Source organism: Crocodylus siamensis, chromosome 3, assembly GCF_052110815.1.
Source record: "Crocodylus siamensis isolate JL-2025a chromosome 3, ASM5211081v1, whole genome shotgun sequence".
Lineage (NCBI taxonomy): Eukaryota > Metazoa > Chordata > Crocodylia > Crocodylidae > Crocodylus > Crocodylus siamensis.
Genome location: NC_143397.1, coordinates 190,112,057 through 190,139,195, shown reverse-complemented (window position 1 = coordinate 190,139,195; position 27,139 = coordinate 190,112,057). Strand labels below are relative to the sequence as shown.

Genomic DNA, 27,139 nt, shown 5'->3' with positions numbered 1-27,139 from the left:
GGAAAATGATGAGTTGTATAGGCACTAGTATCAGTCCCTTCAATCCCCACTAGAAGCACCTGTACCTTGAGGATGATTCCTGGTTTTTTTAGATGTGTTTTAACTAATTATTAGTAAATGAGGTTTACTGATACTGTGTAGTGCTGTCTGTTTTGTTTTGTTCTAACCAAAAGACATGTGGTGCTCTGTCAAATGCCTTACAAAATTAAGTGTGCTGTATTTAAAGAGTTATTTTTATCAGCTAAACTTGTTATCTCCTCAAAGAATGCAACCAGGGTTGAGACGAGATTTATTTTCCATGAACCATATTGAATGGATTTTATTCTATTCCTACCCTTAATTTTTTTTAAAATTAATGGAAGGGGATACTGGATTCAGTTACTGATGTCATTATTTACCTGGATCATCTCATCTTGTTCTCTTTTGAATATTGGCACAGCATTAACACAGTCTTCTAGTCCTAAGTTCCTGAGGCCCTTGGTCGATGTTACTGTTAGACCCTGACTCCATGTGGCGCCCAACAACTAGGGAGATGATGATCCAATTGCTCATGGATCCAGTTGCTCAGGGAGCAAACAGGAAGCAAACAGCAGCACAAATTGCTCGACAACAGCTTTATGCAGAATGGGGACAACTTTGGGCCAGGTCCAACAAACCAGGGACCTGCCCTGGTTTTTTCCCCATATTTACACACTTTAGTTTATACTCATTAACATTTACTCCACCCTTGTCTCTCCTTTGTTCCACCCATATTCCCCCCTACTTCAAGCTCCACCTCTATTTACTATTTACTTCATTAGCATGGAATTGCCTATGCATTTCATTAATTTACATGACTTTTTGCTATGAGCGCACGCTCAAGACTATGAACCCGGCTTCAACTGGTCAATTGTGGTTTCTTGCTGACCCGTTTTGTTGCTCATGGTGGTCTTTTTTCCCCTTAGCTGATGATCCTGCCACAGCTATGCAGGGAGTTGCATTCAGTTTCTGTTTTACTTTTTTACAGGAGAGGATAAGAAGAACAGGAGTCTCATAGGAGACACCTATGACCAGTATAAGCTGTTTGGATTACATATCGGAAGAATGGAATATCATGGAGTATCTGGAGACATGCTTATTTACGTGGTCACCTTGGTGATGGTGGCTGCAATATTAATCTCTTATGTCGTTCCTTTTATACTTGGCTTCTGCTTCTATTTTAGTAGCATTTTTGCTACAATTTATAAGAGGATTGCTCAGCTAAAGTCAAACCGTTCTGATGATACCTTGGAAGGTCCAAGGAAAGCCTTGTCATACTTGTGGGATTTGTATGGAAGGATATGGCATGGTAAGTAAAACTTTCTTTGCTTGCAGCTGTAAATCTATTTTAATTAGGTGAATACCCACACAAGTTAAAATTTTGGGCTCTTTAACCCACTGAAAAAGTGGTGCTAGTTTTGCTAGGGGCTGGAGAATACACAAGACTCCCTGCCCCAAAGAGGTTACAGTTGAAGACACAAAAATGGAATGCACTGGGAAAGGCAGAGCTGTGAGCACATTGTGCCTCAAGTTTCACAGAGGACTCATAGAGATATAAGGCTGAAGGGACCTCCAGACGTTGTCTAGTCCAACCCCCTGCCTGAGGTAGGATCATCCCTTTCCAAATCATTTTATACAATCCCTAATCTAAACCCATTGCAAAACTATCATCAACCCTGACATAACGTAAGACATAACATCCTAACTTGCCATAGGTAAAGGAGAGGAACCATGGCAGCAAATGTCCCGCTTCCATAAAAGGTTGTTAAAATACACTCAAGAGATCTCCAGGTAAAGGGCCAGCTTCGCCCTCCCCCCTGCCTCCACCTACCTTCCCACTACAGACAAAGGCAAAAACCTCCATGGTACATACCAATCTGACCATGGGGAAAATTCCCATAACGTAACGTCAAATATGGTGGTTGGTCTGACCCAAAGCGGAGGGGCAATACTCTCTAGTCCAGGGGTGGGCAATTATTTCAGGCAGAGGGCCGCTTACTGTGTTTTGGCAAGCTGTTGAGGGCCACATGGGTATCCCCACCCCTTGACAGGTGCCCTCCCCCCTGGTCACCATCTTGTAACTGAAAGTCCCGTCCCCTAACCCCTGACCTTTGCCACCAGAAGTCCCTCCTCTTGCCCCCTGAAGTACTCCTTTCAGCAAGCAGATTTGCCATCTTGGAACTAGAAAAATAGCAAATTATATTCTAAAAAGCAAACATCTAAAACATTCATTAATTTGATTTCAAGAAAATATTTTTTGTTCTGGTTTACATGTGTTTGTGTAGTGTACATAGAGGTGATTGTATATAACAGCTTAAAATGAAGTCTTACTCTTGCATATTTTGTGTGGGGTGGTAAGTATAGGTTTGTGGGGGACTGTGGGCATGTGGGTATCTGGGGGAAGGTGTGGGTATTTCTGTGGGGGGTGGATAGATGTGGTGGGTGTGAGGGGAGGAAGCATGTGGGTGTGTGCGTGGATATATGGGGTGTAACAGGGGGCCTTCTCAGGGCCAATTTACCTTTGGCCCGCCCACCTGTTTCTGGGCCAACTTCCTACCTTCTCACCTGCCATGCCTTGTTTTTAATTAATTAATTAATTATCTTAATTAGGCAGGAGGCTGCCCATTTTCTTGCCCCAATGCCAGGGGTCACTATCTGCAGCTCCGTACCTCCCCTATACCATAGCCCATGCCTTGCAGATGGCATTCAGCTGCTACTCTCACCAGCCCCACACTGGACCTCAGAATCCTCCCATCAGGACCCCTTAAGATCCATTCCATTCAGGTGGCCTACCCTGTCTTCATTTGGGCTGCCTGGCTCCCTGAAACCATGTCCCCTCTTGGGCATGGTCCCCCCTGGGCCCTTTGGCCACACAGGCCCTGGCGTCATCTTCAAGGCCAGTCAGAACCCCAGGCCTCCAGCTCTGGCCATCCCTCACAATGGGCCTCTGGCCCTTTTGACCGTTCTGGTCCTGGACCTTGCACTGACCAGTCGTGGGTACTCTACGTCAGTCCTCTGCCATTCTAGCCCCACTCTCGCTCCTAGGGTCTGCCTTCTGGCCTTTAATAGGTGCTAACCCACCCAGTTGTAGGAGCTGGGGGTTAAGGGGCCCCGACCCACCTTTCACCAGGGTGGTAACTGGCTTGGCATTTCCTGGGGGCTCCCATGCCACTGAGAGTCCCACCAGGCCACCCACTCCCAGCAGGGTGCAGTTTTAGGTCATACCCAGGACCAGGAGCCTCCAGACCATCCCCTACAACTCCTCCCTTACCTCCAGGATGATACAATCAGCCTTGCAGCCAGGTGATGTTGCTGTCAGCAAAATGCCCTCCTTATATAGGCAGCCCTGCATCTAAAATGACTGCTGCAAGATTTTCATAGTTTCTAGGGTTGGAAGGGACCTGAGTAGATCATCTAGTCCGACCCCCTGCCATGGCAGGAAAGAGTACTGGGGTCAAATGACCCCAGCAAGGTGTACCTCTAGCCTCCTCTTAAAGACCCCCAGGGTAGGAGCCAGCACCACTTCTCTTGGAAGTAGTTTCCAGATCCTAGCCACCCTGACAGTGAAGTAGCGCCTCCTGATATCTAGCCTAAATCTACCCTCTGCCAGCTTGTGACCATTATTCCTGGTCACTCCTGGCAATGCTCGGGGGAACAGGGACTCCCCCAGTGCCTGCTGGTCCCCTCTGACTAGTTTGTAACAGGCCACTAGATCCCCCCTCAGCCTTCTCTTGTGGAGGCTGAACAGGTTCAGGTCCCTTAGCCTCTCCTCATAGGGCCTGCCCTGCTGCCCCCTGATCATGTGAGTGGCCCTCCTCTGGACCCTCTCCATGTTGTCCACATCCCTCTTGAAGTGCGGCACCCAGAACTGGACGCAGTACTCCATCTGCGGCCTGACCAGTGTCGCATAGAAGGGGAGTATCACCTCCTTGGACCTGCTTGAGATGCATCTGTGGATGCATGACAAGGTGTGGTTGGCCTTCCTGACTGCATCCCCACACTGCCGGCCCATGTTCATCTTGGAGTCAATGATGACTCCAAGATCCTTTTCTGCCTCTGTACTGACAAGAAGGGAGTTCCCCCACCTGTAGGTATGGTGCCGGTTGTTCCTCCCCAGGTGCATCACTTTGCACTTGTCGGTGTTGAATCCCATCCTATTCTCATCCGCCCACCCCTGTAACCTGTCTAGGTCCGATTGCAGCCTATTCCTCCCTTCTAGCATGCCCACATCCCCCCACATCTTAGTGTCATCAGCAAATTTGAACAGGGTGCTTTTTACCCCCTCGTCCAAGTCACCGATGAAGATGTTGAACAGTGCGGGCCCGAGGACCGAGCCCTGCGGAACCCCGCTACCACATCCCTCCAAGTAAAAAATGACCCATCCACCACCACTCTATGGGTGCGGCCCTCCAGCCAGTTGGCGACCCAATTGACTGTGTGGGTGTCGACACCACAGCCCCCCAGTTTCTTAATGAGAACGGGGTGAGAGACAGTGTTGAAGGCCTTTTGAAAGTCCAGGAAGACTATGTCCACTGCTACCCCTGCATCTAAGGATTTGGTGATCTGGTCATAGAAGGCCACCAGGTTGGTCTGACAGGACCTGCCACTAATGAACCCGTGTTGGTTGCCCCTAAGCATAATCTCCCCTGCTGGCCCCTCGTGGATATGCGCCAGAATAATTTTCTCAAAAAGCTTGCCCAGGATTGAGGTAAGACTAACTGGCCTATAGTTTCCCAGGTCCTTCTTCTTCCCCTTTTTGAAGATGGGAACCACATTGGCCCTCTTCCAGTCCTCTGGCACCACACCAGAGCACCACGAGTGCTCGTAAAGCCATGCCAGGGGTCCTGCAATGACCTCAGCCAATTTCCTCAGTACTCTAGGGTGGAGATCGTCCGGACCAGCTGACTTGAATACATCCAGTCCCTCCAGAAGTTCCCTAACTAGTTCCTCACTAACCCTTGGCCTAGGTGAGCCTCCCCTGGGGCCTGAGGGGGCCCAGTGGGGGGTGACTATTCCGGTCCCTGCTTAGGAAAATGGAGGCAAAGAAATCGTTAAATATGTTGGCTTTGTCGTCTGGTGTGACGACCAAATTTCCTAACGTGTCCTGCAGGGGCCCCACATTACCCAGAACCTTCTTTTTACCCCCTATGTATTTAAAAAAGGACTTCTTGTTGTCCTTAATCTGGGAAGCTAGTCCCAGTTCCATCTCTGCCTTGGCCTTCCTGACTGCCCCCCTGCATCCCCGAGCAACTGCAGTATAGTCCTCCCTGGTGATGGCCCCTCCTCTTCCATTGGGTGTGCGCCTCCCTTTTAGCTAGGAGACATTCCCAGATGCTTTTGGTGAGCCACAGGGGCTTATGTGCCCTCCTGCTCCCTTTGATCTGTGTTGGGATTACGTCCCTTTGGGCTTGGAGGATCATCTCCTTAAGGAGTAACCACTTCTTGGACACCTGGCTCCCCTCCCCTCTGGGACCTCAGTGCTTCCCCGACTATTCTCCTTAGCTCATTGAAGTCTGCCCTCCTGAAATCTAGGGCTGCTGCCTTGCTGTAGGCCTTTGCCACCCTGTGCTGGATGGTGAATTCCAGCAGGCGATGATCACTGTTGCCCAGGTGGTCGAGCACCCGCAGCCCCCTCACCAGGTCATCTCCCGTGGCCAGCATTAGGTCCAACAAGGCGTCTCCCCTGGTGGGGCTGTGCACCTCCTGGGTTAGATGGAGGTCCTGCATTCTGGCTAGGAACCTATGTGAGTGGTCAGACCTGGCTGACTGCTCTTCCCAGCAGATGTCCGGAAAGTTCAGGTCTCCCATGACAACCACATCCTTTGACTTCACTACCTCCGTGAGCTGACTTAAGAATTCCTGGTTGAGCTCTTCCCTTGGTTGGGAGGTCTGTAGTAGACCCCCACCATTAAGTCTCTTTCCCCTTGACTGCCTTGTATTCTAACCCAAAGCACTTCAGATTGTCCCTCCTCTGATTCTTTGTTAATTGACGAGGAATGTATTCCTCCTTAATATAGAGTGCCATGCCCCCACCTTTCCTTCCTATCCTGTCCCTCCTGTACAGCCTATAGCCCTTGACATTCACTGCCCAGTCATGAGTTGAGTCCCACCACGTTTCAGTGATCCCCACTATGTCTGGGTTGGTGTCGGCTAGCAGGAGGGTAAGTTCCTCTTGCTTGTTTCCCATACTACGAGCGTTTGTGTAGAGGCATTTGAGGCCTCCTGTGGATGTGTGCACTGGCCCCCTACTTTCAGCATTACCCTGGCCCCTGTTGCTTACCTGTGTATATGTTCTGCTCATTGGTCTAGGCTGGGCTGTACTTGTGGGTGTTGCTTGGTCTGGCAGTCCGATGTTTCCTCCACCCTCGTCTTCCCCTTCCCCCAATGAGCCTAGATTAAAGCCCACCAGAGGAGATCTGCCAACCTAGAAGAAAACACATGCTTACCTTTAGGGGAAAGGTGGAGCCCATCCCATTAGAGCATGTCTCTTGTTGTGATGTGCCGGTCATTGCCGAGGAAGCCAAAGCCCGCCTCAAGACACCATTCCCGAAGCCGCCAGTTGGTCTCTGCGATGCATGTTGAATACCGTCTTCCATGTCCACTCACTGGTAGAATAGAGGAGAAAACCACCTGTGCGCCTTTCTCCTTTAGCATGCACCCCAGAGCATGGTTGTCCGCCATCAGGCGATCAGGGCTTCTCCTGGCTGCATCATTAGTACCCACATGGATTAGGACCATGGGGTAGTAATCGGTGGGCTGGATCACGGCTTGGATCATCCCCTTCACATCCTGAATCTTTGCTCCAAGTAGGCAGTAGACCTCACGTGTCAAGGGGTCCTGGCGACAGATGGGGCCCTCTGTACCTCTCAGGATGGAGTCGCCTATGATGATCACCCAATGCTTTTTCCTCCTGGCCTGCTTATCTCCTTTGGCCTGCTCGGAATGTGGAGAGCATGGAGTTGTCTCCTCCCTGGTTTCCTTCTCTCCTTCCTTCTCCTCCAGGGTTGCCAGGGCCTTGTACCTGTTCTCCAGCTGGACTGGAGGAACTGGTATTGCTGTGTTACGAGCAGCCCTGGTTCTGGAGGTGACCATCTGCCACTCTGCAGTGGAGGGCACTTCCCAAGGTGTTTCTTCCTTGGGTGCGTAACCCTGCAGGGAAAGAAAGTAGCTGTCAATTTCCTCCTCTGCCTCCCTGATACCCCTCAGCCTGCTAACCTCCTCCTGGAGCTCCCTCACCTGCACCTCCAGGGCCCTAATGTGGGGCCTGCAGGACATTCTGGCCAAGTGTGGTGCCTTCACCCTGCGCTAGCAGGAGTCTCCCTCCTGGCCCTTCTTGCTTGCCCGCCGGCACGCTCTTACAGAACGTGCCTGTTTGTGCGCTCTGTTCGCACGGCTCCCTACCGGCTCAGGTAAGAGGGAGTTTTTTTTTAAAAACTTTCTGCCATTGTCAATTTAACTTTGTTTTTTAAGATACTAAAATTTATGGAAGAGCTGTTTGGCAATGAAACATACACCTCATTTTAATTAGACACTGTGCCAGAATTTTGAGGTATCATCAATAAGGGACATATTTAAATTTGCCAGGTCTGTGATAACCCCATTTGCCTTTCCTACAACTCCTCTTTTCCCTCTGCTTAAAATGTAGCTGAGTTACAAGATCTGAAAGATGGGATGTGTACAGTAGAAAAGCCAGAAAGTATTTTGTTTACTTTTATTTTGGTTTTTAGGGGCTTATATGATCCAGTGGGCTGATGATTAGATATAGACCCCTTTGAGTTCCCTTTGAGAACTGCTTATGTGGTCAATTCTGGGATTAGTGGACTCCAAGATCATAAACTCAGAACATCAACCCCACACCAACCTCACTTTCCCCTCATGCACAGCAGTCTCTTTCCAGCTCTCTTTGAATAGTGAAGTTGGAAACACACACAAAGCAGAATCCTGTTTCATTTACATACCCAAATGGCAGTTTCTCAATCACCTAACTGTACTTTAGGTAGGCCCATTTGTCAATCCTATTCCCCCCTGGCTCCTGGGCAAAATAAGCAGACTCTGTTCTGGCCAGGAAGGTCTGTGCATTTATCCCTGAAACCATGTTCTGGTATTGTAGCCTGACAAAAACTCAGGAGGAGGAGGAGGGCCTGTCCATTCTTTAGCCTAGGGGTTAGGGCACTTGTCGGAGATATGGGCAACCCACGTCCTTGGCTTCTGTCCTCCTTACACAAAGATGGTTTGAACCTGCATCTCTCTGACTTCACTGCTCAACCCACACTACCCATAGTACTTTAACCATGAGGCCTTGGTCTCCCAGAGCTTTCCTGGCCAGAACAAGGAGAGCTTGAATGGCATCTGGATAGATGCTACACTTCCTTCCCACTCTGTTTTCAGGAGGACTCTGTTACAGAGTCAGCCATGAATCTGCAAAGGTCTCTTTCTACATTCTGTCTTTCAAGAAAAGGCAAGGTCTTTATTTGGTGCATGTTGTACATGAGAAAATATGATACTTTCATCTAGCCTTGTGCTCTTCAATTCTTAAATTATGTTGAAGTGTATAAATTATGTAGGTCTTGTGCTCAGCAGAGGGCATGTCTACACATTCATTGATGCACAGTTGTTGCTGTGCATTTAGTTTAGTGCTTGCCTAATAAAGTACTAACTAAATGTGCAGTAATTACAGTTACTACGCAGTAGTGACAGGAACATGATTTTTTTGTGATGCTTACTGCACAGTAGCCTAATAACACTGTGCAGTAGCGTATTAGCAAGGGTTTTGACCAGCACGCTACTACTTCCTTATTAGGCTACTGTGGAGTAAGCAGCTTGTGTAGATGCCCAGTGAAATCTTTAAGAATCTGGGCCTGAATTCTTATGAAGGTACTAAGCATTGGAAGTCCTTTCAATACCTGCTCCATACTGCTTGATCCTTAGTTTTATGCATCTGTTTAACAAAGAGCTTTTATTCAAACAGGTTATGAGCTTCATGGTTTGGAAAACATACCAGAAGGACCATGTCTTATTATTTTTTATCATGGAGCTATTGCTATAGACCACTTGATCTTTGCAGCTAGATACTTTGTTTTGACGCGCCGAATGTGTGTGTCAGTAATTGATCGTTTCTTTGTAAAATTACCAGGTAAAATTCTCTTTTATTGTATATCGTGAAATACTTTAATATATAAAAAAGTGTGTTTTGTTTTAGTGAAGTTTGTATCCATAATATGTGTAAGGTATGAAATTAGCCAAGTCACATATCCCAATACTGCACTCTGACAGTGAAACGAGTAGGTGGGGGAATGTAACCCACATCTCACAAATTTGCATTCAGTACAAGTCTTTGCCTATTTTGTTTTGAGCTTTTAGATCTTCTGGGGTGGTATTATTATCACTGATCTTGTAGCGGGAGATTTCACTCAACCATTTATGCAATAGAAAGGAGTAGAGTTACCTAGCTTGCTGGCTTTTGCAGGAGGGCTTTGCTCTCCGAGGAACTCCTCAGCCAGTCCTCTTAAATAACACAGTCCTTAGGTACGACACAAACAAACAAACAAAGACACAAACAAAAATAAGCCCTTCTGCTTCATTTTTTGCTGGAAGCCTCTAGCTCCAGCACAGCAATATGAAGCTCCTAGTATTGGGAGAAAGAAGCCCCAGTCCCTGCAGCTCCCTCCTCCTCTATGCTCTTTTCTAGGAGCTGTATAAGACACCTAGCAGGACATATCCCTACCTATCCTAATGCCTTGCATTGAGGCTCTTTCAACAGGGCTGACTGTTCCCTCTTCAGGGGACAGACTGCCCTGTTACAGAAAGTTTTGTTAGAAGCTTAATTTTTGCATTGCTTGCCCTTTCCTTTCAAGTACAACAGCCTAACTTGACTTTGTTGCAGAGAGTGTTTTTATTGTGTAAATATTACATAAACTAATGCAATGTTCAATGTGTTCGTGTTTTAAAGGAAACCCAGAATTAGAAACTAATTTATACTGAATGTGACTTGAAAGGAGGAGTTTCTGGGATATTTTATTTTGACAATTTTAATTACATGTATTAAAAACATGTTTATTTTAATTTATTTAAAATATATGGAAAAGGAAGGAAGGATAGATTAATATATATGCATGTACAAATGTTAAACAGGTTCTTCTCCATACCTCTCTGGAGAAAGTTTAATAAATTAAAGTCGTTATTAAAGTTTTTATGCTACTATATTTTTCTGTTAAATGAAAGCTGTATTGGTGGCATGCTTTAAGTTTTGTTTTAATAATTTAATTGGTACATATTTTCTACAGGTCTTAAATCACTTTTAGAAACTTTTTCAGCTACATCAGGTACAAAGGAAGAATGTTTGAATGCATTGAAAAATGGCCGAATGGTGGCAGTCTCACCAGGTGGAGCTCGAGAAGCGTACTTTAGTGATGAAACTTACAAACTTGTATGGGGTAATCGTAAAGGCTTTGCTCAGTTGGCTATAAATGCAAAAGTGGTAAGTAACACACACGTAAGCATCAATCATCCCAGTGGATCAAAGAGTATTGGCATGTAGAGAGTTACTACAAGGTATATTATAAAGGGGGCTTGGCTTTACTATGCACCAGCTGCTCTGTAATAAATTCTGCTGGGCTTTATCTGAGGGGATAAGCTAAACCACAGCAATTTAGCCCTCTTTCTCTGAGATATTGTCATCAGTTAACACAGCTAGCTCTTTGACAGAATTTGTTGGTGTCTTGTTCTTTTAGATGTACTGTGGCCAACACAGAGCTCCTTTCTTTCCCCCCATATAAATATTCACTTTCCTTTTCTCATCATTCTCCCCACCTGGGAGATGTGCAGTTCTGGCCTTCTTTTGGACTTCACTTATACCTCATTTTTCTTGCATTTGCATGTGACCTCATATACATCCAGGTCACGTGCAAACCCTGCTGCTTTGTAAGGTCTTTCCTTCCGTACCGTAATGGGTCTGCTTCCAGAGGTGGCTACAGAACCCCTGGTGGGCACATTTCAACCATTCTTCCACTTCATCTCCCCGTGGCCTTTCCAAGACTCTTCTTTAGGTGCTAGTCCCCATCTCAATGCTCTGGCTACAGACCAGGCTGCAGGTGCCAGCCTCTGAGCCTGCAGTTCAAGATGCCCAAGTACATCACTGATCTCTGCCACTCACTTCCTCTCTTCCCCGGATCCTCAGCCCCACCTTTTGGACCTTGCATTGGGCCCTCAGACCACAGCCCCATAGGCACCTTCTTTAATAGCACCCTCCCTAGGGCACCCTCTCATGGCTTCCTCCTCTCCTTGAAGCCACTGCAAACTTCATAGTTAAACAGGCTTAAACAAAAACAAAGACCTTACTTCTCACCCTGTATACTGCTCAATCTCTTCTTCTGTTGTAGAGATCTGGTCCACACTCTGCCTCTAGCCCTGGGCTGGGCAAAATATGGCCTGTGGGTCAGACCTTGTCCTCCAAGTGATTGTATTCAGTCGGCAATTAGTCCCTTGGCCCTACTTGGCCCACATGTGGGGCTCAGTGCAGGCTATGGTGCACATGGCTGGTCCCCCTCCCCCAAGTGGAGAGATGCTGCCTGGTACAGAGCTTTATCCCCACACACAGCTCTTGGGCACTCTGGGAGCTGTAGTCTGTGTGGCTGGGCAGTGCAGTGGTGGAGTGGGGGAGGAGTAGTGGCTAGATTCAAATTTCCAGCAGTCCCTGCAGTGGTGGCTTACTCTGGCCTCACAGTTCTGGCTGCCGGTGTCAGTGTCCCTGCCACTGCTGCTGGACCCAGCCTCACTGCTTGGGCACAATGGCCTTTTACCCTGCACCCACTCCCAGGGGTGCTGGATGGAGCAGGCAGGTAGGGTCTGTCACCCCAGAACCTCAGCAGGCAAGGCACACTTTCCTGGGTGGATGGGATGGGGCTGCGGGTGGCTTCTGGGAGCAGAACTGGCAGGCAGGGCCAGGGCTGGAGCCAGGATTACAGGGCAGTGACAACATGGGGCTAGGGCCCACGGCAGAGCCATGATCTGCTCCCCACATTTCCCTGCAGTGGGTGCCACTTCTGCATACAGTGGCTAGCCCCTGCCCACAGAACTGGTGCAGGGAGTGGATTGCAGGGAGTAGATTGAATACTTTCTCCTAGGCTATAACCCCACTATCACCACCCCATGATTCTGGCCCCTACCCATCCTGCTCTCAGCTCCCTGCCTCTCTGCAGCCCCATCACATCTACCTGGTTGAGTGCACCCTGCCAGCAGGGTCTCCATGGAGCCCCAGCTGCCCACTCCGTTTGGCTTCCCTGGCAGTAGGTGTGGGGTGGATAGGCCTGGAGCCAGATACAATCAATTGGCATCTTCCTGGCTACCTACCCTCCCCAGTGCCACACCAGGTGGTGTAAATGGGTGTGATAGGGGAGTTGAGGCTTGGGCAGTGCCACCCACCCCAGTCCTCAACAACTCACCAAAGCTCCCTAAGTGGCCCTCCAGCCCAAATAAATGCCCACCCCTGCTCGAGCCCAAGGCTCAGGCTTATATGGCCCTTTCTCCTCCCCCTTCTGATTACCTGACATGGCTCAGTGGTAGTAGGGCCCAGGTGTCGCTAACTCCCTAATCAGCAGCACAGCATTTTGCTACCTGCACTCTGAAAGTTGGGTCCCGCTATTCATTTAGCAGAGGCAAACATGGTAGCCAATGTCCTGCTTCTATAAAATGTTGTCAAAAGGTCCCAAGTAGAAGGCCACACCCCCTGCTACAGAGGAAGGCAAGAATCCCCGCAGTCCATGCCAATCAGACTTTGGGGTAAAATTTCCTTCCTGATCTCAAATATTGTAATCAGTCTGACCCTAAGCAGAAGGATAAGACCCTCTAGCCAGGAATCTCCAGCTTTGCCACTAGCAGGAGAATCAGCACACCTTCGTTTGAAGTCCCCAGCCTTACCTGTAGCCAATATCCAATGCCTCTGGGGAGACTTAAAAACACCCTGACATATATAGCAGAAGTGGAGGCAGGAAGAGCAGTGAGGGGGGCGGGCAGGGTGGAAGCTACCAGCAAAGCTCAGAAGCATGGGTAATATGCATGGTAGAAACTAGGTATAGCTATGCCTAGATAATCCCTGACCAGTGGTTGTCCAATCTCTTCTTGAACACCCTCAATCATGGAGAGTCCACAACTTCCCTAGGCAGAGAAGAAAGGTACAATGCAAAAGTGTATGTTAACAATACATCTCAAAGGACTTTCAGTTACTGTTAGCAGCTTTCCTTTCTCCTTGAAATGAATGTCTGCATAGATTTGCACTGTGGATTGCTCCAAATCGGTGCTTATAAACCTGAAGAAAAGACTTGGAGCCTCATAAAAGAACAAGAACTTTGCATTCTCTTCTATTCAGATTCCTTCTTCAGTTCTTACTGCTTTCACTTCCTTCCTTTTTCTCACCCTTCAATTTTGCCATAAAATACTTACACCAGCCTTCTGCCTTCTCCACCAAACGTGCTCTGGTCAGACAGATTTTCTGATCTGTTTTCCTTTTGAACCTCTTTTCAGTCCTTTGCTTTGTCTTGCAGTTTCTTTCACTCATTCTCTTACTGCCTCCTTTAATTCCTACTTCCTTGCCTCCACTTCTTCTAGCTCCTCCACCCTATTCTTAATTTCTCTTCGACCAATATTTCTGAAAAAAATTCTTGTTCTTGTCTTGTTCATAATTCATCACTCCCATAAACTTTTGTAGTATCCCTTCAGGGTCCTCCATCCTTTATACAGTTCCACACATTCTTGAGAGATTAGTATTTTTGATGAGCTGTCTAGCTCTTCCTCCCCTCCTTCCATATTGCAAAGAAAAATTAGTGCAGCCTAGCTGAATAAGATATCTGATAGTGCCCATTACATTTAGAACCCTCAGTGCTGAGTCTTTCAAGTCATGGTGAGCCACTACAGTGAAAACATTTAGATTTCCCCTTCACTCTTACAGCTGAGCTATGCCTTTTTTTCCCATTTCGAATGATTCCTGTTTCTTCAGTAGCCTTAGCTGTCTGGCAGATATCACCAAACAGCTTCAAACAGTTCACCCAGAATCCTTGTATCTCCCCGTCTCTTAGCCTGTCTCAAATGACAAATGTGGTTCTGCCCTCCTTGAGATGGAGCTGGACCACACTGCCCTGTGCCTTATTTGCATAAAGTTTTTTGAAGGATGCCAGGACTCATGACAAGAACACCTGGTTCCAGTTATGAGTGGGGGATAGTTAGCACATACCCCCTTACAAAGGATCTATTTGGACTACACATACATGCTGAGCAGTGCAGAGCTCTGGGGTCACCATGGCTTGAAACACTGTAGTCAGCAGGAGCCCAGCCCAATGAACTATATGGTAAATACAGTTGTACAGTAAAGTTTTATGGCTTTACCATTTGTACTTGGTTAAATGCATTTATACTATATTTAAGTAGGCACAAAAGTACTGCTTAGAAGTGTGTTTATGGACTACCTGTAGTAAAACATGCAAGTTTTAAAAAAAGGTAAAATGTATAAATTCTGGAGTTAAGTCTATGGGTACCCATACTAACTTGCATGTTGATTTAGACATCAGTGTTTTCATATTTGTCCCTCACTTCCATGTGCCCACTATAACAAGCACTCATCCAAGGAGTGGCCACAGCACCCCCTGGTGGTTGCTCAACCCTTTCCTAGTCTGGCTGTCTTTGGGCACTCTTCCCTTCACTCGTCCATCATGCCTTGATGTTATTATTTTTTAGAAAAAAGGTAGGCCACCCCAGGGCTACCCAAGCCTGATCTTGTACTCTTGAGCTCAGATGTCTCAACTCTCAGCCTTAAGGGCTAATTATGTGGCTCCAACTGCCTGTTACACCACGCCCATGCCTCACGCGTGTTATCAATCATTTCTATCAACATCCCTTTTGTGCCATGGCCTCAGTCCCTATGACTGGGCCTCTTTGCATGGGCACTCCGCCTACTTCAGATACTCCCTGATGTGATTTCTAGGTTTGCCTGCTTCTCCTGGGCACTTCATTTTATGGCTATTCCTGAATACAGCCTCTCTGCTTGTACTCCCTCCCTGGGCACTTCACATACACAGACTACTCCCAGGCACTGCATCCTGCCCTGCCAGGTTCCTATCTCTGCCCATTCCTGGGCCTTGTGGGCCTAGCACTGATCTGTGGGCTTCTTTACCCTACTTCTACCCTCTGTACTTTGGGCCCCTGGCCCTGATATCTACTGTTTCTGGGTACTGCTCTAGCCTTGCTCCCAGATCTCTCCTCCTACTCCCAGACCTGTGGGAACCTCCTCCACCCCTTAGTCCCATCCACAAACCTCCAGTGCTGGTTACCCCAGCTCATCTGTTACTCAGGAGCACTGCTGCAGGCATGTTGCCCAGGAACCTCTATTTTTGTGGCTCTCAGGGCTAGACTGCCTGACCAGTTCAGGCCCTGAGCTTATATGCTAATATCCAACCCCTTGTTGGTCAGATGACTCCCCTGATTGCCACCCAAGCCCTTACTGAAAATTCATTTCCTCTTAAAGTGACAGGAGCAGCATGAGTAGAGCCAGCAGAGCTGCCAGCTCCTGCAAGTGAGAAAGAAATGTGATCAGCTACCATCCTAAGTAAAATAGCAGAGTAGCCATTGTGGGAGACTCCTTTCTGAGGGGGACAGAGGGAGTGATCTGCCACCCTGACCCCTTAGTCCAAGAGGTCTGATGCCTCCCAGGGGCCCATATCTGGGCTGCAGCTGAGAGGATCCCAAAACTTATCTGGCCCTCCAACTACTACCCAATGCAACTTATCTATGTGGGCACAAATGACATGGCTCAGAGCAATCCCAGCCAGGTCATGGATGGGCTCTGGGAGTGGGGCTCAGGGGGTTAGGGGTACAGATGATTACAGAATGAGAGGAAGGAGAGATGAATTGAAGTAGTGAACAGAAGACTGTCTGCGCTTCAGAGAGAGAGGTGGTGGCCTGTTCAGAAGGGATGGCCTCCACCTCACTCCACTGGGGAAGAAGCACTTCTCAGCCAGAATGGCTGACCTGCTTGACTGGGCTTTAAACTGGAGGATGGGCAGACAACCACCAGTGCAAGTTCACCAAGCATCAACTACAAAATCAAAAGGTTAGGCTGCTCAAGAAGGAATCCACTCCTACTCAAGCCCAAGAGTGGAGATATTCCAGGAGTGTAAGGAAGTCTAGGGCCTCTAACAGAACACTTACTTGCCTGTATAAAAATGCCAGGAGCTTGGGGAATAAACAGGAGGAACTGGTCCTTCTTCTATACAGAAATGACTATGCTCTTATATGGATAACAGAGACCTGGTAGGGCTCCTCCTATGACTAGACCACAGGTATAGATGGCTATATCTTGTACAAAAGAGATTGTGCTGAAAAAAGGGGTGGGGGCATGGCTTTCTATGTGAAGGAGCAGTACACTTCCCTACAAGCGGAGATTGACACCCAAGGAGGATGACTGGAGGCCCTCTGGGTTTGAATATGAGGGGAAAGTAGTGAAGGGGATACAATAGCAGGAGGTCCACTAGAGACTTCCAAATCAGGGACAAGAGCTGGACCATGAATTCACCAGGGAACTGGTATAGGCTGCACATCTCAGTGCATGGTTGTCATGGGAGACTTCAACTACCTGGACATCTCATGGGAAGAGCACTCATCCAAATCCTATCGGTCAGAAAACTTCCTTGCATGCATGGATGAGTTCTACCTGTCCCAAGAAGTTTATGGGCCAACAAGAGGTAAGGCACTGCTGGACTTGCTACTGGCCAAAGGGGATGATCTAGTCAGTGACCTAAGAATCAAAAGGAAGCTGGGTGACAGTGACGATGAGTTGATCACTTTTACTATCCATGGAAAAGCTAGCAAGGCAGTCAGCAATACAGAAGTCCTCCACTTTAGTAAAACTGACTTTCATAAGCTCAGGTGGCTTGTTGTCAAGGCTCTGAGAGGCCATGATTTGACAGGGAGGGAAGTTCAAGATGAGTGGTCACTCTTTAGGGAAGTGATCCTAAAAGCCGAAGGGAAGTCCATCCCAACCCATAGGAAAGGTAGTAACCCCTTTGTCTTAACAAGGAACTCATGGACCTCCTATGTCTAAAAAGAAAAGCTTATAAAGGATGGAAGACAGGTAACTCCACTAAGGAGGAGTATGCTGCACTGGTCTTTACCTGTAGGGAGTGAACTAGGAGAGCCAAGGCTGTAACTGAACTTCATCTGGCTACACAAATCAAGGACAATAAAATGTCCTTCTTCAGATATCTGGGAAGAATGTCTTCAGGAAAAAAAACCCAAGGGCATCATTGGACCCCTACTAAACCAAATGGGGCAGCTGACAACTGGCATCCCAGGAAAAAGCTAACCTGCTTAATGATTACTTTGCATCGGTCTTTCACGAGCTCAAAAGGACCACCCTGCCTGACAAGATGCAGGGTGACTAGGATGCAAGTGAATATATACCCACTATTGGCGTAGATCTTGTGAGGGAACACCATGATTCATGGAAGTAGGTTCGGAAGGGACCTTGTAGATCATCAGGTCTGACCCCCTGCTTTGGGCAGGAGAGAAAAACTGGGCTCAAATAACCCCAGCCAGGTAGACATCAAGCCTCCTCTTAAAGACCCCCAGGGTAGGAGCCATCACCACTTCCCTTGGAAGTTGGTTCCAGATTCTAGCCACCCTGACTGTGAAGTAGTGTCTAGTCTAAACCTACTCTCTAATAACTTGTGGCTGTTATTCCTTGTTAACCCAGGGGGTGCTAGGGGGAACAAGGTCTCTCCCAAACCCTGCTGGTCCCCCCTAGTGAATTTATGGAGAGGCTGGACACCCACAAATCATCTGGCCCAGATAGATTGCACCCAAAAGTGTTAAAGGAACTGGCCGACATCATAGTGTGGCCACTGACAAGGATATCTGAGAACTTGTGGTGCTTGGGCAAAGTACCTAAAGATTGGAAGAGGGCCAGTGTGATGCCTGTCTTCAAGAAAGGGAGGAAAGAAGATTTGGGGTACTACAGGCCAATCAGTTTGACCTCAATCCCTGGAAAGATCTTGAAAAAACCTATCAAAGGGAACAGGCTAACAGAAGGCAGCATTCTGAGGGATAGCCAGCATGGGTTTATGGGGTGGGCAGGTCTTGCCTGACAAATTTTATTTCCTTCTATGACCAGGTGACACATCGCCTGGGCAAAAGGGAAGAGGTTGATGTAATATATTTAGACTTTAAAAAAGCCTTTGACCTGGTGTCCCATGATGTCCTCATGGAAAACTGGGGAATTGCAGCCTCGACTACCCAACAGTCCAATGGCTGGGGAAGTGGCTCCAAGGCTGGACCCAGAAAGTGGTAGTTGACAGAACCAAATCAACAGGGCACACAGTGACCAGTGTCCCCCAAGGCTCCATTCTCAGACTTGTACTCTTCAATGTCTTTATAAATGACCTGGACTCTTGTGTCAGAAGTGAACTGGCTAAGTTTGCTGACAACTCCAAACTATGGGGAATAGTGCCCACCCTGGAGGATAGGCTGGTGATCCAGGCCAACCTCAACAGGCTCACAAGGTAGGCGGAGGATAATATGATGGCATTCTATACAGAGAAGTGCAAGGTGTTCCACTTCGAGGGGGGAAAAAATGCATCACACTTATCGGCTCAGCAGTGCTACACTCACTAGCACCACGGCCAAAAGAGACTTGGGGGTATGAATGACCACAAGATGAACATGAGCCACCAATGCGATACCTCAGTCGGCAAAGCGAATAAAACTCTGGCTTGCATCTACTGATGTATCTCAAGCAAGTCCCAGGAAGTCATCCTCCCTTTGTACTCAGCCTTGGTGAGGCTGCAGCTGGAGTACTGCATCCAATTCTGGGCTCCAGAATTCAGAAAGGATGTGGAGAAGCTTGAGATGGTTCAGAGGAGAGCCCCACAAATGATCAGAGGGCAAGAGAGAAGGACTTATGAAGACAGGCTTAGAGCCATGGGACTCTAGCTTGGAGAAGCATAGGCTCAGGGGTGACTTGGTAGCAGCTTATAAGTACATCAGGGATATGCATCAGGATCTGGGGGAACGATTTTTCACCAGAGCACCCCCAGGAAAGAAAAAGGCCAATGGTCACAAACTCCTGCAAGATGGTTTCAGGCTGGACATAAGGAAAAACTTCTTCGTTGTCTGAATCACCAAGGCCTGGAATAGACCCCCTCCACCCCCCGAGGTGGTGCAAGCACCTACTCTGGACACTTTCAAGAAACTCTTGGATACCTATCTTGCTGGGATCCTTTGACCCTAGCTGACTTCCTGCCCCTTGGGCAGGGGGCTGGACCCGATGATCATACTTCCAGCCTTAATGTCTATGAAATCTATGAAGGGCCCTGACAATAAGAAGGGGAGGGATAAGCCAGGCGGGGAGGGAGACAGAGGACAAGTGGGTCACATGAGCCTCTCAGATTAATTTTTCCTGCTGTAGCAGTGGGAGGGGGACAAATTCAATGCAACCCTCCAATTAGTAGATTCTATACCTGGAAAGCTATAACCAACTTATAAATTTTTCATATATAGAATTTAAATATTGGGAGGTCATCCTATATTCAAGTAGATACTATATGTAGATACCAAGTTCAAGTCCCATTGTAAAACTGGATTGCTAACATGGGAAAATATTTTGCCAAGCCCTTGAGAAACCTAAGTTTGGTTGGGTGAGAGAAAACTCATCAAGAGCAGCAGCAGCAGGCAGGTGGACTTTAAATGAACTGAAAGAGCAGTATTTTTGAGTGCCAGCAGATACTCCAGTATGACTAGTCTGGCAACTGGTTAGGTATAATGGCCTTTGCTTGACGTATGAATAGAAAACCTGGTCCATTTTGTAAGTTGTGTTCATCTGTCAGTAAGAAAATCTCAGACTTGAGCAGAACATTCTTGCTATATGTGTGAGGGCATCCTGGCTGTGCGATGGAGTGCAGGTCTAGGTGAAGCATTCCACCTTGGATCAGCTGGTCTTGGACAAGTGCCAGATTCCTGGAATTGCTCTCTCACAGGTTTCAGTAGGATGCTCTGTTTCCAGAAATGCCTCAGTCCTGCCAGTGCTAGCAGAATTGTCCATTCTTAGAACTGCTTCACTTAGTGGAATAGCTGTAGGATAGAGGCATGGGCAGGAAGGCTTGTGGGAGACATGCTAATCAGAGGATTTGAACGGCATCTAACAGGGAGCCAGGAATGGAGGAGAAGGACTGGTACTTGTTGATTTTGTATACAAAGAGGTTTATTCTTGGGAAGCCCAAGTCAGAGAGACTGGACCTTAAGACTGACTTCTTGGTTTTGGTGGAGATGCTGCTTTTTTTCCCCCCCAACTTAAATGGTGAGTGTCCATCACTAAGGTCACACAGGTGGGTAAGGAGGTATAAAACCATGTACCTATGCACAGTGGCCAGATCCTGCAGATGAGCCAGGGAGGCTAGTCCCATATGAGGGATTGTCTGTCTCCTTCATGCTTGGCAAGACTCTCTCAGGGAGAGTAGATGGGCGTATCCAGGTTTGTAAACCTCTGAGGTGAAGACTAGTATGCACTATCACAAAGGTACAGGAGGCCATGTGTCTGAGAGTGGGCAGACAAATCCATATAGTTCTAGATGGGCATGTCTTGATCCATAGAATTAGATCTCTTAGTGCTTGGAAGCAATCTTGTGAGAAGTAAATCATTTCTGTCAGAGTCTGAAGTGGCCCCTAATAGTTGGGAGTATCATGAGGTTAGGTCAGGATCCTGGACCCAGCTGGATCCAATCAGATCAGGACAAGTCATCCCCTGAACAAGTGATGCGTGCAGCAAGCCCAGATCAGCAGTTTAGTCCCAGCTCAAAAGATTCAATTCTGGTGGGATGGCAAAGTCATTCCTTATACCAAAAGCATGAGCCCCTGAACAAAAGATAACAAATACGAAGGCAGAGAAGCCATACCAAGCTTTCTGGTATCTGTTAGATTAGTCCAAAGACTGATGCTAAAATATCTGTAGTTGCCATGGGCTGTGCAGTGCTCAGGGCAGAAGCACAGACACTTCTTATTCTTAACCTTTTTCAAAACCTAAATTGCTTCTGCTGATTCCAGGTAATGATACTGTCTGACTATGAGCTGCTTTCTGCAAGAGACACTGGGGGCTGAGGAATCTGATACTGGAGGTTTTGAGAAGTGTAAGGAGCTGTGGATTGTTTGAGTTTTGGAATTTCAGTATGAGCCTGTAAAGGCTGAAATCTGGATCAGCCAGATGTGGAAGAAGTAGACTTCTGTAAATGGTGTCTGGTGGAAGGCCTTTCTTTAGAGCCAAAATAATACTATTGGAACCATTTGCTGGCACCATTGATTAGACAGTGCCAGTCTCAGTGGTAACAAGGAGGAAGGAGGTTCCTGAGATACGATGCTGAAAGTTGCAGAGATACTTGTACTGTTGGGCAGAATCTCTTGTTCGTGGTTTGGAGACTGAGCTTTAGGAGGTGTTCAAAAGCAACATTATAGAGCTTGGTCTCCCCCACCCTTCCTTAGGAGTCTAAAAGAAAACAGGTAGAAAATATTGTCTCAATCTGACAGCAGTTTTTGAGTTTTCAGACTCTTTCCAGGTGTTAGCCTTCTTACCCTTTCCTTCTAAAGTGTAAATTACCATTGCCTGGCCCATAGGCCCGTGCAGATGTGATCTGAGGCCACCGACCACAGTCATTTGGGATGCAGTCTCAGGAACTACCTTGTGTGAATAGGAGAGGAACACTGAACTTAATTATTGTCTTATTGCCTAATTCTGATCATACTATAAAAAACAGTTAATGATCTATTTGCATCTATGGCTACAGTCCTTACAAACTTATAAAAATGGTAAAACTAAACACAGCTTATGATTAGCATTAATAGAGATCCTAGACATCCTAACAATAAATCCAACTGGGGAAACCTGCATGACATCCCACAAATCACTCCAAAATATTGAGATTTTCCAACACAAACATTTCAGGTTTTTCCCTGGGAAAAAATATCTATCTATCTCCATAGTGGTCCATAACTTACTGGACAAGGCACTCCCTTAGAATATGAGACACCATTTGAAGCCCCTTTTCTACCCAAGTTCAGACAAGACTCTTGAAGCTGCATCTCTCACTGTGAAGGTACTTTATATACAAGACTACTAGATGTTCTGGCATCTTAGTTAATGATATATCTGTTCCTTGACCAGCTCCAAGGTTCTGGTGCACAATTCTGAATAAAGTGTGAATTATAAAAGTCCTTAATTGGGAGTCAAGCTGTCTAGGCCAGATCTCATCTATCTCTGGAAGTTTGTTAGAGTGTGAACAGATCTTCTTCCCTCCTTAAATAATTGAGCACTCAGATAGAAGAGAAATGTGGACTTTTTTCATTTCATGTTCATTATTAAATTCTTATCTTTTGTTTTTTCTTCTCCTCCTCAGCCCATCATCCCAATGTATACAGAAAATATTCGGGAAGCATATATGATGCCTAAAGAAAGGAGTAAGAGGCATTTAAAATTATATATTCTGTTAGAGCATTTTTCATTTTTTCATCTCAGAATAAGTTTCCTAGAAATGTGTATTCTTCTATTGTGGTTTTAGTTTCCTTCCAATTGTGTCAAAAATGGAAAGTGTCCATGGATTGTCAGACATTAATGTGCATGTCTATGATTGGCCATAGGCTGCTGACAGACATTCCTTTAAAGGCATGATAGGATGTGATCCATATTCCCAACAGTCATGCCTCCTTCCATGCCACACGTGTGCAGCAGGACATATGATATTGGGATCAGATCTCAATTGTGTTCTACATGCCATTGCAGGGGGGACACTGGGATCTTGGGATCCCCCAGCCCTGGCAAGTTGAAAGCCAGGTGCTTGATGATCAGCTGCTTGTTAGCTGGATTGGGATCACACTGGGGCTCCAACTGGTTCTCGTGTGCTCCCCAGTCAGCCAATGATCATTGTCCAGCATGGATTATACTGGGACTGGTTCAAGCTCCTGTGTGGTCCTGGAGCCAGCCAACCAACAGCTGATGGTCAGCTGGGGGGGACATATTGGAACTGATTGAAGACCTCAGTGCAGTCCTAACCCCCCTGTCACATGCCCAAATTGGCATGATGAGACTCACCCCTTTCCCATCCAAATATTACACATATATTGTGTAATATTTTGGGGGCTGATTTCCATTTTTGTTGTGCCATTAATTGCCTGAAAATGTAGCTGGGTTACTATTTAAGACAGGATTAACAGACTAATCGTGTCTTTGGTTTCAAGGTGAGGCTCTGCCCTGAAGGCCTGTGGCATAATGGTGACAAGAGAACCATTAAAGCAAGTACTTGAGGGTGGAGTACAGGTGGCTTTGTGAAGATTGGGGCATAGCTTTTTCAGGGAAGATTGTGAAGGAGATTGAATCCTTGTTAGCTCACCATGACATCAAAAATCTCACGTTTATGTGGGCACACAGTTTAGGACAAACCTCTCTGGATTAAATTGAATTGGGAAGAACTATGGGAGGTGTTCTGGTTTGACTTGGTGAGTCAAGTGGCTAAAATAGTGATTCTCAGCCAGGGTGCTGGGACACTCTTAGTTACTAGGAGAATCTTTGAAGGGTGCTGCAAAGTATAAGGAGGTGAACCAAGTTTGAGGAAATAAGGAGATAATCTCAAACTCAGGCTTGTCTGGGGCCTGGTAGTTTACCTGCCCCTACTGCCTGGCCCCTCTGCAAAGAGTTAAGCCCTGTAATAATAAATGCATTAAGTTTTTTTTTTTAATGTCATGCTGGTCAATTTATAGAAGTTAAGAAGGGGAGTCTTAAGTCTAAAAATTTTAAGAGATGCTGTGCCACAGCTAGAGTCAGTACTGTTGGATTATGAGGATGCTGAATGAAACTCAAGCAGCTTTTGAGTTAAAATACACAGACTAGAGGTTAAGAGGTAAGTGAAATAATTGAATCTGATGAAGAAAGTTTTTACTTTTTCCTGCCTTTTGATTTTGAGGGAAACATTTCATTTTGGGTAATGTCAGCTCTGTTGGTTTTTGGTTTTAAATTTAATATAGGTTTATTCTTCTAAAGCTTTTTTAAAATTTTAACTGAATGCACAGGATTAATTAGGTGGCTATATGAAACTTCTCGACTGCCACTTTTCTTACCACATGGAGGGTTTCCAGTCAAACTTCGCGCACACATTGGAGAACCCATCCCATATGATCCAAATATGACTGCTGAAGAACTAGCTGAAAAGGTACGTTGGTTCCTCTAGCAACATCATATCACCCTAGATCTTAATTTTCTCTTACCTTCAAATGATTATTTAAAGTTAATTTATGTCTTCATTTTTCTTTTTATTATGGACTTTGTCTTGGAGTTTGAGTTATGGGACACATCAGGGCTGTCCAGCTGGTAATTCATAGGCTGCCTGTGGCTGTGAGGGATTAATTTGCTACTGCCCACCAGCTGCCCAAGTGCTGCTCCCCTTACTACAGGAGAGGCTGCTGTCACCAGGATCACCAGGCTCTTCCTCCCTCTGCCAGCTTTCGTTTCCTGCTCCCACTGTTGGAGGCAGGTCAAGACAGGAAATTACTGCTGTCGGGCTCAGGGAGCCCAGGCTCAGGATTCCTGTACTGAGGGGAGGGGTAACCTGTGTGGCATCATACAGAGGGGGTGGAGGGCATGCACTGCAGCGCTTAGCAGGTGGTTTGGCAGGAGATCCATGCAATGCGGGGACCCTCAGGATGCACAGATGCAGCTTGCATTGCATGTGGCCTGTGGTCATTTTGAAGCTAGGCATGTTGAAGTAGAACTCACTACCTGCTGGAGGTTGGAGCAGGCCAGGGAAGTTATACAGATTGAACCATGGCACACCTGTCCATTACAGATCAAGCAAAGCTTTATTGGCTAAACACATACAGCTCAACAGCAATGCTACACATGTGTTAAAGTGAATTTCATTGTGCTGCAACAATCCTGGGTGGGTTTAATGAGAGCCCTCAGTCAGCTGGCCATTCTGGGGGCAAGGATCCCTGGGTCCCTGTGTCTGCACCGATTTGATGCTTCTTGGGATACAGTCCAGCAGAGAGGGAGAAACACAAACAGACAACTTCTGTCCTTCGCAGTCTTTCTATATTTCCAGATGTAACATTACTGTTGCTAGGCACTTGCTATCCTACTTTATCTTTCAAGGCAGTTTTGTCCTTCTAAGCAATATTTACATTTTCTTCTACACTACATTAAGTTTGTAGTGCCAACTTTCGACCCCACAAACTTGTTTTGCTTCTTATTTCCAAGGTTGGGTTCTTGTTTTGCCTTTACTGGGAGTTTTTGTTGAGTTTCTTGCTCTGCCTGTCTCCAGGGCTAAGTGCACATCAGTTATTTGAACCAAACTGGGGTTATTCCCTTTCACCCAAGAGGATTCTGGAAGTCTTGTTACTCCTGTCAAGTAGCTACAATGAGCTTGTATTTTCCTTATTATAGGCAGCTATGCATTACATACTGTACGCAGGGCCACATCTGAAGTAATTGATTGTGAGCTCTGCCAGCAATATTGTATTGTCAGGTGTTTTGGTGATGGTTCTTTTTCCTGTATTGCTTGAATTGCAAACTTTGCCTTTATATTTTGGATTCCATGTCTTCTGTCACTTCTGTCACCATAAGATTATGGCTGAAAAATTGGTGTTAAGCAGCACAATTATGAAAATTTCCAAGTTAGCTAGTCAGTGTCAAGATTCCCTAGCACTGGAAAAAATACTTGTAAATACAAATACAACTTTCAGTCTGTTGAAATTGGCCCCCAACTCCCCTTGATGTAAAAATCACGGTTCGTTTCTTTGGAGGCTCAATGAATATTAATAATCCTTTAGGCACACATTGTTGGTGATACAAAAGGTATATATTTGCAAATAGGGTCAGAGAGAGAAGACAAAAGATCAAAACCCTCTGCCCGCAGGGAACATTCCTCAGCAGGCTTTTATCCCCTCTCTTCTGAGCACGTGTACAGAAGCAGGAACTCTTACAACTCATTTCCGGTTCATACAAACATATATGTGAATACGTCACATCATACATCGCATGTGTATTATAATTAACTACTTAAGTATGCGGGGCGGATAGGCTTATATGTATTAGTTAATTGCGCTTGCCCAGAAAGCACTTCAGTTTACAAAAGTTCAAACCTCTCCTGCCTTCAAGGGCAGAACCAAAAAAAATGGCAATTTACTCTTATCTGCATGAGAACGCTAAGGAGTATAAGCTTTACTGTAACAAAGAGATAGTAAATTTGCAGAACAAAGAGGGAGTGATACCTTAGCACAAAGAGCCCTTAGTAGCTTTTTTTTCCTTCAATCTCCAACCCCCCCCTTATTCCACCAAGGAGACAAGGAGAGCTAGCAGCTGTGCTTTTCTAACAACACTATTGATAATGCATTTTTAATAATATTTCTAACACCCTGATGCCCTGACTGCACCCTGAACTGTGCTCCACTTCCCTTTCCTTAATCAGGGGAGCTGTTCCAGCAGGCTTTGGACTCTGTAGTTAGTATTAGTTAGAAATGATTTTCTTTCAATGCTCTCCAAAGCTGAAGGAGCTGCTTGCTGAATTCCAGATCTCTGACTTCCGAAAGATATGGGTCCTGACTTCACAAAACCTTATTTCCAGGCTGATTCAATGGGAATTAAAAAACCCAAGGTATTAATTAAGTGAAAAGAGGGTACATAGCAATCCTGTTCATAAATTTTGCAGGACACATTATGCAATGCTCATTGCAACATTACAGCAGTCTTGCTCCCATGCACTTTTTCCAAATAGTTTCTACTCTTCCTCAACTCCTCATTTCCAGGTTGGAAAAGATAATTGGGGTTCTACTATGCGTAGGCTGGCTTAGTGTCAAGACTTTTAAAAGTTCAACTGTCTCTTCCTTTTTCCTTAACAGACAAAGACTGCACTCCAAAATCTGATACAAAGACACCAACAAATACCAGGAAGCATGTGGAAAGCTTTATTGGCACGTTTTGATAAACCACAAAAAGATGATTAGAAAATTTCACCTATTTAGTGGCTCATCTATATATCTATATCAAATGAAGTGTACGTCTGTCTGTATAAATGTATGTATGTATGTATGTATGTTCGCTTATAACTTG

The 27,139-nt window shown here is 46.2% G+C and overlaps 1 pseudogene; it reads left to right on the top strand.

The window, feature by feature from the left end:
• Positions 1 to 1,045: 1,045 nt before the first annotated feature.
• Positions 1,046 to 27,033, top strand: LOC149869251 (DGAT1/2-independent enzyme synthesizing storage lipids-like; annotated as a pseudogene).
• The last annotated feature ends 106 nt before the right edge of the window (positions 27,034 to 27,139 follow it).